The 13,259-nt window shown below is 40.2% G+C and overlaps 1 pseudogene; it reads left to right on the top strand.

Annotated features, from left to right (window-relative positions):
• The first annotated feature begins 5,616 nt into the window (after positions 1-5,616).
• On the top strand, positions 5,617-12,040 carry LOC137251797 (histone acetyltransferase type B catalytic subunit-like; annotated as a pseudogene).
• The last annotated feature ends 1,219 nt before the right edge of the window (positions 12,041-13,259 follow it).

Genomic DNA, 13,259 nt, shown 5'->3' with positions numbered 1-13,259 from the left:
CAACTTAACCGCCGAGCTGTGCCAGCGAGCAACCCGAAGGTAAAAACACCATCTTTTGACGGCTCTGTTCCTTTCCAGGTGTTTAAGATTCAGTTTGAGAAGACCGCAGCAGTGAACAACTGGAGTGCTGAAGATAAAGTTGCTGCACTATTCGTGGCATTGAAAGGATCTGCTGCTGAAATCTTATAGACTATTCCCGAGGGAGAGCGGAACAACTACGAAACATTGATGAGCGCTCTAGAGAGGCGATACGGAAGCGAACACAGGAAGCAGATACATCAAATAGAGTTGCAAAACCGCTACCAAAAAGCTAATGAGACTTTGCAGGAGTTTGCGTCAGATGTCGAAAGGCTTGCTGATTTGGCGAATGCCGACGCACCCGTGGAATACACCGAAAGAGTAAAAATTCAGAGCTTTATAAATGGCATACGGGACGTCGAAACGAAGCGAGCCACATACGCAAACCCAAAGCCAACATTTGCAGAGACGGTATCACATGCATTGACTCAGGAAACTGCCTCACTTCTGTGTAAGCCAGTTTTCAAAGCACGATGTGTGGAAGTAGAAATGCCAGAGTGGGTAGACGCAATATTGGAGGTGCTGAAAGGATCGCAAAAGCCGAGTGGAAGAGTTCTCAAATGCTTCAAATGCGGGAAGCCGGTCACATTGCACGTCATTGCGATCTTGGTCCTAATAGTTCCAACAATGTGGGTGGCCGTAAACGCAAAGCTGGAGGAGATGAGCAAGAGCGTGTCAGATGTAAAGAACGAAAACTTGCCCCATCTATTGAATGCCCTGTGATATCTGTGTCGCAAATTGGAAGAAAATCGAGCAGTCTTGCCGTCAAAGGAAAGTTGGATAGCAAGGATTGTGTACTGACTGTAGATACGGGCGCATATCATTCCTTAATCCGATCTGACTTGGTTAACAGGAGAGTAAAACCGTTACCTGGAACAAGGTTGCGTACGGTCATTGGCGAGTATAACCAAGTCCAGGGAGAAGTGGTATGTGAAGTCTTGATCGGAAAGGTTACAGTTCTACACAAATTCGTTGTGGCGGAGATCGTTGATGGAGTCATATTGGGAGTGGACTTCTTGGTTGACCATGACATCAAGATCGATATGCAGAGGAGGGTGATGCGTTGTAAGAACCAAGATATACCACTTAACTTCAGTTTGCAGAAAGGGTTCAGTAGTAATCGAGTACTAGTGGAAAAGACTCGACAAAGACGACGAAAGTCAAGGGCAAAAGTTGATAGATCGAATGGGCCAAATAAAGCAAAATCAAAAGTACCTGCGAGAGAAACACTGGCATTGACAAAACCTAATGGACGTACAAAATCGAAGCAACGAATTTCCCAGAAAGAATGCGAAGGTAGTTTCAAGCCGGAGCGCACTACTGTTGTGAAACGTGGGAACGATACTGATTATGCGAAGCCAATCCGTCAAGCGCAAGCTCTACGAAGTAGTTATTGGCCAAACAACAGAGTGTGAGGGAACGGCCCAGGGTAATGAGTAGTAATATCAGACACTGGCATGACAAGAACTTTAATTCGGAAGGTTTCTTGGAGGGAGATTTGGTACTGCTATACAACCCTCACTGGCGGAAAGATGTTCCATCCAAATATCGGTGCAGTTGGAAAGGCCCGTACAGAGTTGTGAAGACGATCAGTGATGTCATCTACCGCATACAAGCAATTGGGAAACCGCGAAATAGAAGAGTGGTACATTTGGCGATGCTAGCAGCGTTTAGATCGAGAGATTTGTCTGATCGGGATGATCATACTTAGGTGGAGGGCAGTGTGACGATTATGAGTGACACTAAGTGATACTCACATCCCTAGTCTGATGCTAAGTAAATGAAGTCACAACAACAATAAAGCAGACAGTCACTTGTATCTACATAAACGAATCAATCATTATATCTACACATATGTAGGTACACGCAGCTGAGAAGCAAGGCACAACCACATGCATATATCTGAGATACTCCTGAAAGTATGCAATGAGAGAAGCTATAAAATCGTGTAATTGTAGTTACAGCTGAGAAATTTGAGAGCAGATGGCCAACTAGTAGATTCTGGAAATGGAAGCGGCTAGAAGATGCGAGCGTTCAAATCAGAGAGTATAAAAGGCAGCAAATATAGAGGCGCTGAAATTCAGTTTTATTTGAGCTATCAAGCAGTTTTGATTAAGCACGCAATCTGTCGGGCAGTAGAAGAGTTTCATTTGAGATATCAATCAGTTTGGTTATTAAGCAAGCTATTCGTTGCAAAGTATAAGTGTTATTGTGAAGTACTTTAATAAAGGCCATTTTTCCATTATTCAAAATTGGAGTTATTTATTCAACAGTTTAGCGATACGAACGTGTGCAGACGATTGCAAATAAGGGGAATTGCAGTAAAATCGTTACAGTATTTTGCTTACGCGTGGCGAATAAAAATCTCGCTTAGAAGTACAATGTCAAAGTCAATAGTAAGGGGCATTCCATGGAAAATTGTTAATTTTCGCCGATTTTTGAACTGCTCTCCTTATGAATTTTCAATGCTATCACATTTTAAATGTGTACTTAAGTGGAAGAATTTAAAATTAGTATTTTTTTAAATTAAAAACAAAAATGGTGTAGAAAATTGAATTGAAAAATGAAATAGTTCTCAAAAATTCCTTAGCAACCTTTTTACTATACCCTCATATTAATTACCTGAAAAATTTAGCACTTTATTTCTGTACATGGACTAAGCCTGTACCTGGAATATGCATGTGAAAATAAGTAAACTGGAGTAAATTTCCAGAAAAGAATTTAGGCCTAGTTTCTCTTCTAATTTACGTCGTGCTCCTAAAAATTGGTGGGACTGGTCCTACAGATGAATTTTCACTGAGAAATTTTGTATTGCTGAAATAAATTAGAAATCAATGCCGAGGGGCGACTCCGCTTAGAAAAAGTTGTCAAATTGAGAAAACTTGTTTCTGTATTTTTGAAGTTGCTTGGCCCGGGGCTTGATCCCAGGATTTTGGAGGAGGTGGAGCACGACTACGATATACAGTGTAGGGGAAATCGAAATTTGAAAAGTGCACATGTGTCCGTCCCGTAAAAACAATTTATTTTTAAAGATTTTTTATTTTTATTTTTTTTCGAATAAAGGTTTTTAAATTAACTACTACCAAATATGTTTGCTTTTGTTTTTTGTTAATATTAGTAATTTTGCTGAAGTTTCACCTGTGTTACTGTTGTCCCGTAAAAACGGATGCTTTTTGTTATTTTTCACGCACATATACAAATATTTCAAGAGCAGTTTTCTATTTTTATTTGAACATGTACCATGCAATCCTAATGCACTAAAAACCTTGTCTGAAAAAGTTATAGTTTTTCTTTAGTTAAGACCTAAAAATTAAAAAAAATTTGTAGGATTTGTCCCGTACCAACCGTGGAATGCTTCAGTAGCAATTATTGTGAAAAGCGGGTTTAATATCATCAACATCGCTAGGTGCTCAACGCTGCCTCTATTCAAGAAGACGTAGATGACTACCCTATAGAATCTGAACTCCCCCTGAACATTAGTTGCCAGTTCGCCCTTTTCGTTCTGGCAAAAATTTGACCCGGGTTTGAAACCTTCCGTCTTTGGCCGAATTTTCGGTAATATTTTAAATTCTTTCCTATACCCTGTGCCGTTCGGGTGGCTGCCATGTAGCTTTATAGAATTTTTAAATGTTTAAACTTTGAGCTAGATATGAAAATATTTCGGGAAATAGCGAAGTCGATGAGCCTCACTCGATGAGCCTGTAAAAATCCGAACAAATGTTACTAAGCTTTCAAACAGCGCGCCTAAAAATCATATCCACACCATTAGGAGCCTTATCTATACCTCAATTGTGCTTGTTACCTGAACGTACCGAATCTATTTCCGGCAACAACAAAAACCTGTTCAAACTAAATTTGCATAGAATCAGGGTTGGGTAACAAAAAACGTAAACAATCATGAACAAGCACAAAACAAAATGTCAAGTAAGCAAATATAAAATCAAGGCGAATCCATACAAGGTGATGGCAAAGCGAATTCCACCTGATTCGCTGTGCAGAAAAATTCCAAGTCAAAAAATTTGTATTGATTTCGATTAACTGACATTTTTTCAAGCCAAGGCTAAGCAATCAACTGATTGGATAACATCACTTGGTACTGAATTCGCCTTGTCACCTTGATTTAAAATCAAAAAATTATATTCAAAACAATTTCCTTGTTAGTGTGCTGTTGTTTGACATACATAAGTCGCTGCGTGGAACTGCAGCGTAAATATAGCTGCATATGTTTCCACAAAACTAGCAGCGCTGCAGCAAAACTGCTGCACATATATTTTGGTCCTTATGGTATTTTTAAAATATTAAAATTCTAGTTTTAAAATGCATTATAGAATTTTTGGACATTTCCATTGGGCTGGAACCAGAAGAAGGTCTAACACAGTTTCCACCTTTTCTTGTCTAAATATTAAATATGTCGCTGGCGCGGATCAACGGGGGAGGGGAATGTCCCCTATTCCCCCCCCCCCCCCCCCCCCTCCAAAAGGTCGAGAAATTTTATTTTATTTTTCAAATACTTTACAGAACAAAAATGAAATATCCAAAGAAAACAAATATGTTTTCAATGTTCAATACTTAATTTTGGCATTTCACGATGCACGGCAATTTTTACATGAATACCGCTTGAAACCGCTATGAAACTTTTTGATACCATTTCTCCCCCCCCCCCCCCCCCCCACACACACACACCCAAGCTCACGATCCGCTACTGATATGTCGACATTGCAAAATTTTATCCGTAGGCACAACAAACATTTTGGATTTTTCATGGCAGAACAGAACTAAAAATTAACAACACTTGCCGTCTTTCAGTGAGTTTTACAGCTCCGGCTCACGCTTAATTCTCACGGCAATGCTCTGGATCATTGAGAGTGTATGTGCCTACATGGTGATCAAAAGGAATATAAACAAAAAGGCAACTCTTAGAGACCAATTGTACAGCGAACAACGGGACATTCATATGGCTTAGCAGCTAAAAGGCTTGCACTGATATGAATGTTGGAGATCCGAGCTCAACGCTCAGCTCCCGAAAAGCTAGCTGATGAAGAAGTGAAATTCAGAAATATGTCTTAGTAACCATCGCCGTTTGTAAACTTACAATTTTTCTCTAATGTCAATTACAAAAACCATTATATAAAGCAATATGAGCAAAGTTCGCTAATTAAATACATATGGTAATTGTTTACTTTAGGGTACAACTACTAAAACTCGCCCAAAAATATCGGGAGAGGTGTCAGAGGACGCGTCTTGATCCATGGACCACGAATCCGAAAGCGGAAATCAGACATTTTATTTCTTTTCGGAGACATTTGCACACAAACCCGAAAATTTTCATGTGGTTGTTGTGATTTTGATGATTTTGTGGTACCCACAAGAAAAACTGTGGGTAAAAGTGTTTTGCGCGGATATAGTTTTGGTCTCCAAACCGGTGTTGGACCCACCCAGGGTAATTTTTATAAGCGCTGCCGAATGCCGCCAATGCAGAAAGGCGTTCTGCGCAAAAATACTATGGATCCCACCCCCGGTTTCGGAGCGCTACGGAGCCATTTTTCGGTTTTTTGGCAATATCTTTTCACAGATATATAATTTTTAATTTCCGCTTTCGGATTCGTGATCCTGGGTCCAAAGTGCGTCTTTTCACAACTCTCCCGATATTTTTGGACGAGTTTTAGCAGTTGTACCCTAAAGCGAACAATTACCTGAAAAAATATGAAAAAATTGTTTCTTCATAAACTTGAATTACATACATAGATTGCTACAATTTCAACAAATTAAATATGGATATAGATGAAAAATTAATTGAAGAGGTGCGGAAAATGCCCATTATATATAATCTGGGCTTGGAGGACTATAAAAACATAAAGAAAAAGGAATTGGCATGGAGGCAGGTCTCCTCTGCTATGCAAAGTGAAGGTTAGTATACATATTTGAGATTTATTTCTTCATGTGGTGTAAATTTCAATTTCAAATGTAGAGGAACAATGCAAAAAGCGGTGGAATTTAATTTGATACATTAAAAATAAACTTTTGTAGCACAATCGGTAATGAAAGTGATGCTGAAAGTGAAAGCACCAGTATCATTTCCCCATCATCAAAGGACTCAACGCCACCACCACACAAAAACGATTCTCCACGGCCTAGCGCAAGGGCACGAAAAGTGAGTTCATTGTACTTATGCATTTTACGGTGTAAACTTTATTAAGAAAGTAAAAATTTTATTTTACAGGAAACTCAGCAAAAGTTTAACGATTTTCTGGAACTTGCTTCTCAAAGCATTAAAAATACTTGCTCTGCGTTTTGTACTCAAGAAAAAGAATTGGACTCTACATTTCTACATTTTCAAACTTTGGCCAGCAAAATAAAGGAATCCGGAATTCCGAAGAACGTTGCAAACGAAATTGAGGCTAAAGTGTCGGCACTGGTATTCTATGAAATTGAAAACCACCTAAATAATATGTAAATTTTTAACGCAGTGCTTCCAAAAAGGCAAAAGTAAAACCACCTGGGCAGAAATATTTATTTTCTTATACCTTTTCTCCACTAGAACAAAAATCGAGTTATGAAAGTATCCGGATACCTTTAAAATCTTAATTGTGTATAAAATCTGGGTTTCTTACCATTAGCCCATTCATAAAACTTTTGGATATAGATAGATTTTCAATTTCTTGCAGGTTATATAAATAAATGACCCGCTCTTCTCACTTTTCAAAAAAACTTGAAATATATCCAACTAAGTTAAAGGCTTATTAGTGGTCTAAGGGCGTACGAAAACCAGTTTTTACGCATAATTCAAAAAACGGCGCTAGGCCGTGGAGAATCGTTTTTGCGAGGTGGTGGGGTTGAGTCCTTTGATGATGGGATAATAACACTGGTACTTTCACTTTCATTACCGATTGTGCTACAAAAGTTTATTTTTAATGCTTGTACATTATCCAAGAATGACATGGCTTCAACCTGCCTGCATGCCAATTCCTTTTTCTTTAATTTTTATAGTCCTCAAAACCCAGATTATATACATATAATGGGCATTTTCCACACTTGCATGGAAAAAATGATTTCTTTCTAGGTACTTTTACTTTTGCTGGTACTGTGCTATATCGCGGAAATGGATGGAAGAGAATTTTCCTTAACTTGCAGAACAAATTTTATGAACAAAATCAATTTTAATACACAAAAAAAAGTTAAAAAAAAAATTGAATAATATAAATATGGTAGTGCAACACTTTTTGCTATTTTTTACAAATTACTACCTAAAGTACATACATCTGTGCATACAAAAATTGCAGCAACAATTTCATCAGCTATGTTATTTTCTTAAATTTTTAAAATTGTATAACGAAAATTTGTTAACCGATTTTATAAACGTTTTCCGATAAATTCGCAAAGTTTTTTAACATAACATTTGCGTATATTTGTTGCTCCTACTTTTGTATTCACAGGTATACATAAACCTGTTGACAAAAACTTTATTTCAAGAACGTTTTTTTATATTATTAATTATTTATATTGTCCAAATGGTTGTAGAACAACTTTTTTCAATTCAAGTTTGTAGTATGAGTACCTGGGGTACAAATGTACTTTTACTTTACAAGACTGTTAAAATTAATAAATTTCATTTCTCAATTCATGTTAAGCACCATGTTTTATTGTATGTTGGCCAAATGCTAGAAATTCGGCAGCACTCCAATCGCTTCCACCGAAAGGAGGTTCCATATTTTTTATTCCCATGGAAATATTCCCCCAATTATTTTCTCTTGGAGAGAACAATAATTGGGGAAAAGGAATTTAAAATTTTCGAAGTAAGCAGATTTGCCAATTGAAATTTTGTTGCGCGTTTCTATTTTTGTTTAACAAATTGAAAATTTTAGTTATAAAATGGTTGACAATTGGGTTTGGACAAGCTATATATTGCGCTGGCAACCTGAAAGGGTTGCCCTACACAACCATTTCTTCCAGGGATAAACGAACAAATTCCTTGAGGGCGCGCTGTTTAACAGGGATGGCGGATATACACGAATATGTGGACCTCGTACTGGATGCAGTCCAAGATGTGGAATTTAAATTAAGTAAGTCATCCACATTATACAAAATATTTAACATAAACAACACGAAAGTTATATGTTTCGCATATTCAAGTACGCCGCAAACAAGATTTGGAAGATGACAGCCTTGTATTTCATCCCATGATGGCACATCAAATATTTGGTGAATCTGAAAGCATATTCGGATATAAAGGTTTATGTGTGCGTATTTTATACACTGCTGGTCCTCTACATATTTACATATATTGGCATTGAATATGACAGTCGAGATGATGAACTATCAGGCGGAGATATAAAGGCTGTTGTAGTTGTGCGACCGATAGCGGAAAAATTACCTGATGGCTGTGTTTTTGTTAATATGGATGAGTTTTTGGAAACGCTAGATAAAGCAGATAAGTTTCAACCATTTGGTGAAAAAATAACCGAACAGAGTGTTACTGATGAAGACGGACAAGAGCACTTCTTCGATATATCATTGTGACTACAAGGTGCCGGCATTCTTAAAATTCTTCAGTCGTTTGCAGACATTTATATTATGGTTCGTTGATGCAGCATCCTATATTGATGTTGATGATCCGCAATGGAGCTTCTTTGTATGGTATGTTGACTAAATATGCTACTTCAATAAGTAACTTATATCAATTTGTATATTCCTACAGCTATGAAAAGTATAAAAATGATAATGGTGATTATCAGTCAGCAACCACTGGCTAAACCACTGCATATGAGTACTACGCATATCCTCAACACATACGACCGCGCATTGGTTAAGTATTAGGGCTACCACCATTCCAGAAACTTGGCATTGGCACAAAACTGTCATCGTCACCGAAAAACGCACTTTCATAAACTTCAAAAAAGGAAAGTGGGAAGAATATAAATCTTCAACAGACAGCAGCTTTGCTGCCCTCCCTATCCCGACAGACGCCCGCCAAGGGGAGCGTGCCTTCCGTAAGGTCATTGAATCCGCCTCGGCACATTTCATTCCCGCCGGGAGAATTCCCGAAATCCGGCCCCACTTCCCGGCGGAGGCCGCGAGCTTAGCGAGGGAACGCGACCTTATAAGACAGCTTGATCCAGGCGACCCCCAAATAAGGGATATAAACCAACGCATCAGATTGCTTGTGGACGAACACAAGCGGGCGAAATGGGAAGAGCACCTAAGAGGTTGTAACCTCTCTACCGGTGTAGGTAAACTTTGGTCCACCGTAAAGTCCTTATCGAATCCGACTAAGCACAAAGACAAAGTTTCTATCGCCTTTGGCGATAAGGTGCTGTCGGATGCGGAAAAATGCGCGAGCGCTTTCTGCCGACAATATATAATGCATCCTACGGTCGACAAAAATAGACGGAGAGCCAATAGACACGCACATAAACACAAATTCAGCGCGTCACCAATCACCATCACCGCTAGAGAGGTTGAGGACGCCACTGGTCGCGCTAAACCATCCAAAGCAGTGGGCCCAGACGGCATAGCCATGCCGATGCTTAAAAACCTAGGGAAAGAGGGTTTCAAATATTTAGCGCATGTCTTCAACCTGTCCCTCTCCACCTTTGCCATACCCGAGAAATGGAAAATGGCCAAGGTGGTCCCGCTACTAAAGCCTGGGAAACCAGCTAACGTAGGTGAGTCATATCGTCCGATATCTCTCCTATCGCCTGTGGCAAAGACGCTTGAAGCCATTTTGCTCCCTTATTTCCAAGCACATTTGCAGCTAGCCCCTCATCAGCATGGCTTCAGAAAACTCTATAGCACTACCTCCGCGCTAAATGTCATTAGCACCCAGATAAATTGCGGTTTGAATCCATACCCCCACCATAGAACAGTACTCGTAGCGCTAGACCTATCAAAAGCCTTTGATACGGTCAACCATGGCTCAATACTGCAAGACCTGGAAGGGTCTACCCTTCCCCCATGTCTTAAAAGGTGGACCGCAAATTATCTGGGTGGTCGGCAGGCATCGGTGCAATTCAGAAACGAAACATCAAAACCAAGGAGAATTAAACAAGGGGAGAATTAAACAGGGTGGTGTCCTATCCCCACTTTTGTTTAATTTCTACATATCTAAGCTACATTCACCACCGGAAGGAGTCAAAATCGTTTCCTACGCCGATGACTGCACAATAATGGCCACAGGCCCAGGCCCAGAGATCGATGAGCTATGCAATAAAATAAACGGCTATCTCCCTGATCTCTCCAGTTTTTTTGCCTCGCGAAAACTGGCATTGTCACCGACTAAATCTTCCGCGACCTTATTTACAACATGGACGCCCCAAATGTCGACCATATTGAACATCCACGTCGATGGCACTACGCTACCGACTGTCCTACACCCCAAAATCTTGGGTGTGACGTTTGATCAGGATCTACATTTTGGTGCGCACGCAACCGCAATTGTTACGAGAATTCAGAGCCGTAATAAAATCCTCAAATCCCTTGCTGGCAGTACCTGAGGAAAAGATAAAGAAACGCTCATAACCACATACAAAGCAATTAGCCAGCCGATTACGTGCTACGCGTCACCCATATGGTCGCCAAGCCTAAAAACTACCCACTGGAAGAAACTACAGGCCTGCCAAAATACTGCTCTCAGAATCGCCACGGGCTGTCTTCTTATGTCCCCAGAACACCATCTGCATAATGAGGCGAGAATACTCCCCATCAGGGAGAGAAATGAGATGCTGACCAAACTGTTTCTGTTGAATACCCAGAAACCTGGGCATCCCAACGGACATCTGATTGACGAACCAGCACCGCCTAGGGGCCTAAGGAGTCATCTCCGTAAGCATTTTGAGGAAATACGGCACCTGAGATCCCAGCCGTATGAAGCGAAAAAACACAAGCAGGTCCTTGGTGAACTCCATATACAGGCGTCGGACCTTTATGCCGGGAATTGCCCGGTGAATCCAGTACTTGAAGAAAAATATCCAGAACTCGCGGAAGAGGAACGCATACTCCCCAGGGAAACGCGTGTCACTCTTGCTCAACTTCGTTCTGGATACTGTAACAGGTTAAACTCTTACCTATCCAGAATCAACCCCGACATACAAAATGTATGCCCCGCTTGCAATGTGTCCCCACATGACACCAACCATCTCTTTAATTGTAATGTGGAACCAACGCCTCTAACACCCCTTTCCTTATGGTCCACCCCTGTTGAAACGGCAAGTTTCCTTGGACTCCCGTTAGCGGATATTGATGACAATTTGTGATCGGTCGCGGGTATTAGGTGGGGCGAGCATTGCTACAACAACAACAACAACAAAACTGTCTATAAACATTACTTACCAATCATTAATGTCATTGATATGGCAGTGGAAGTACCATCGGGTGATTTTCAGCGTTTACGCAACAATATTGATGCTCGTCTGTGTATGGGACTAAAAAGTTTTGGAAGTGATGTCATCAAAAAAGGATTTAACAAAGAAATGGTTCATGAGGCACGCGAAACGTACAAGGTAAACTAATTTAACTAATAACTATTAAAAACCACCTGTTAAACTGATGCTCATCTCTTTCCAGCTAAATTCACGTCAGTGTCGCCGGGTTTATGAAATACTTCGACTATATTATACAAACATTTATGATAAGGACGATTATCATGCTTATCGTTTAGATGTAAAGCGTCGGTTAAACGCAATTTATTATAAACATATAAATGATATTAAGAAAATGGAAAAAGCTAAAGTGGATAAGGAATGGTTGAGAGTGCGTTTACCTACACCAAGTCAACGTATGGAGGAATTGCATGAGGAATATGAAAAAGTAGAGAACGCATACAAACAAATTGTTGAAAAGTTACGTGATTAAGCTTATGAACCTAGCAAAGTTTTTGTATGTGTTACAGTAAATGATATAGATTTTAAGTGTCATTTAGCTGGTATTGTTCTACATCTGATTATTATTTTTTATGTAATAAAACCTAAATTATTAATGGTACAATAAGAGTTCCGAATCTTTCACCTCCTCCATCTGCTGCGTAGCTTTATATACAGAGAACATGAAAATATAGATACGAAGAAGTTACGATGGTCAATTTGAATCGGTTACAGGAATGTCATGATACTGCCTGGGCTTAGTTGGTTAATATCCCGCAAAAGACGGAGGATGGTTGATTTTTTTCGCTATAACAACAACGATGCCTATTCTGGGTATATCTTTGACAGGATGTTTTGTGTAGACGTCAGCAAGTGAGTGAACTTGCAGATAATATGACTTTTATCACTCTGAATGGGGACGCCCTAAACACGAGTCAGTGCAGGACTTATAAACTACGTCATCGGGGAACCAATGCTTACTTTTGTATCACCTTCTTGCAATCATTTTGAACACCTCACTTTCTTGGCTTTATGAATTTATGGTCAAGAAAGAAAGATAGTAGTCGTGGTGCATAATTTGTCAAAAGCCTTTGACACGGTTATCCAGAACGAAAAAGAGGAACCCACACTCCCTAGGGAAACGCGAGTCACTCTAGCTCAACTTCGATCTGGATACTGTAACAGGTTAAACTCTTACAAAACATATGTCCTGCTTGCAATATGTCCCCACATGACACCAACCATCTCTTTAACTGTATTGTGGAACCACTGCCTCTAATGCCCCTCTCATTATGGTCCACCCCTGTTGAAACAGAAAATTTCCTTGGACTCCCGTTAGAGGATATTGATGACAATTTGATTGGGCGAAGCACTGCTACAAGAACAACAACAACATGCCCAGGTGTCTGGGTATTCAACAGGAACTGATTGGTTAGCATTTCATTTCTCTCCCTTAGGGGGAGCTATTCTCGCCTCATTGTGTAGGTGTTGTTCTGGGGACATAAGAAGACAGCCAGTAGCGGTTCTGAGGGCAGTGCTTTGACAGACCTGTTGTTGTTGTTGTAGTGATAAGGTTGCTCCCCGGAGGCTTTGGGGAGTGTTATCGATGTAATGGTCCTTTGCCGGATACAGATCCGGTACGCTCCGGTAACACAGCTCCATTAAGGTGCTAGCCCGACCATCTGGGGAACGATTTATATGGCCACATTAATCCTTCAGGCCATCCCTACCTCCCCACCCCTAAGGTTTGGCGACCATATCGGGGACGCGCATGCAATTGGCTAGCCAATTGCTTTGCAAGTGATAATGAGCGTTTCTTTATCTTTT

Source organism: Eurosta solidaginis, chromosome 5 (genome assembly GCF_040869045.1).
Source record: "Eurosta solidaginis isolate ZX-2024a chromosome 5, ASM4086904v1, whole genome shotgun sequence".
In the NCBI taxonomy this organism is placed as follows: Eukaryota; Metazoa; Arthropoda; class Insecta; order Diptera; family Tephritidae; genus Eurosta; species Eurosta solidaginis.
Note: the sequence above shows the minus strand (reverse complement) of the source record. Positions and strands in the feature narration are given on the sequence as shown.